This window comes from Eubalaena glacialis, chromosome 5 (assembly GCF_028564815.1).
Source record: "Eubalaena glacialis isolate mEubGla1 chromosome 5, mEubGla1.1.hap2.+ XY, whole genome shotgun sequence".
In the NCBI taxonomy this organism is placed as follows: Eukaryota; Metazoa; Chordata; class Mammalia; order Artiodactyla; family Balaenidae; genus Eubalaena; species Eubalaena glacialis.
This window is the reverse complement of record NC_083720.1, coordinates 143,257,829-143,259,468: the sequence shown is the minus strand read 5'-3', so window position 1 is coordinate 143,259,468 and position 1,640 is coordinate 143,257,829. Positions and strand designations below refer to the sequence as shown.

At 34.5% G+C, this 1,640-nt stretch overlaps 1 non-coding gene across 1 annotated transcript; it reads right to left on the bottom strand.

Moving 5' to 3' along the window:
* Positions 1-243: 243 nt before the first annotated feature.
* On the bottom strand, positions 244-348 carry LOC133092855 (U6 spliceosomal RNA). The gene has a single exon (XR_009701206.1). It is a non-coding gene; the product is annotated as a U6 spliceosomal RNA (small nuclear RNA).
* Between the last annotated feature and the right edge of the window lie 1,292 nt (positions 349-1,640).

Sequence of the window (1,640 nt, the reverse complement as noted above, 5' to 3'; positions counted from 1 at the left end):
AGATTTTAAATTTCCAACAAATTATTTTTCATATCTTTAAAAATTCATTTTTATAAAGCAAAATAAACAGTATTTTTTGCTTTGAATATAAATAAAATGAAAATTTGAGTAATTATGTGACTTTTTTTTTTTTTTGGTTGTGCCAGGTCTTAGTTGCAGCAGGCAGGCTCCTTAGTTGCAGCTCACGGGCTCCCTAGTTGCAGCTCACCGGCTTCTTAGTTGTGGCATGCAAACTCTTAGTTGAAAAATATGGAATGCTTCACGAATTTGCATGTCATCCCTGCGCAGGGGCCATGCTAATCTTCTCTGTATCATTCCAATTTAGTGTATGTGACAGAGCACTGTGACTTTTTTGATATATTCTTTTAATCAGATACTTTTAGGTCATTATCAGTTTTTCTTTTCATTTACTGGCCAGATACAAATAATTATTCCTCTGAACTTTGATCAGTTCTAACAAGGACTCACTACCATTTTATATAACTCTGACTTTATTTCTTGTCATATCAAATTGACTATTTTGACCAAAATAGTCAAAATGCTCAATTAAAAAAAAAAAAGTTTTACCTGTTCCAGTTGCTAACTTATCTGACTGAGTTTATTCATTTTTATGAGTGAATTTTCATACATTTTGACTAAAGATTTCCTTTTGATTTCAATGTTCAATCCCACCCTAGTCACACAGAGATTCAAGGAGGCTTCTTTGAGTGACAAACAAAATTGTTTGCCTATAAGTGGCTATCTCGTCCAAGTTCTAATTCCCACTATTACCCCTTTTTGTTTCTTACTTCTTCATCTCTCTCTGAGTAACTTCATGCCCTTTGGCTTTAAACCCAGTTGTTCCATGCCTCTTGGGTCAGTCTGTTTTTGCTAAGAGAGTAAAGTTTCCCATTTAATGGACTTTAGCCCCAAAATATCCAAGAAAATCCCGTATACTTATACCCATATTGATACACCAAGTATTTCCCTCAGGTGAGATCCTAGATTACTGAGATGAAAGTTGAATTTACAGCAGAAATGTTTATGTAGATATTTTTAAACCTTTATAAATGTAATTCGGGTACTAAAATCCTCGTCTTTGGTCAAGAGAATGAATGTGTCACTTTTAGAGAATGGAGAAAGTGTCTGAAGAATCAGACTTATTATTTCTCTGTTCATATTTTCTCTTGTAGTTACCCTCTTCACTGCCCATCCTCAGCTATTGACCAGGAGGGAAAAGAGGAAGAAAGAACATGAAGGTAGTCTTGTACTCTGAATAGTAGCTTGCTATTGTATCTTACTTTTTTTTCCATTTCTTATTACTGAATATATGTTTAAGAATCACACAAATTATACTAAAAATTGCCTAGAAGACTGAATCTATCCTTCTGATACTCAAAATATTTGGAACATCTGTCTCCTTCACAACCTTGAATTAAAACATAAAGCACTTTCTATTTACCTAGATTTAGAGGCAATATGTTCATCAACTTCTTATTGACACCTGGGTTTTGCCCATTATTTGCAGCAAGCTTGGAAAAAGGGGGTCTTGCCTCATTCCTATAGTTCATCATACTTCCCTAAGTGTGTGTACAAGCACACATGCCCAAGTGCTCATCAGTCATTTGTTGTAATACTTTTCTAGTCTCCTGAGATGACAC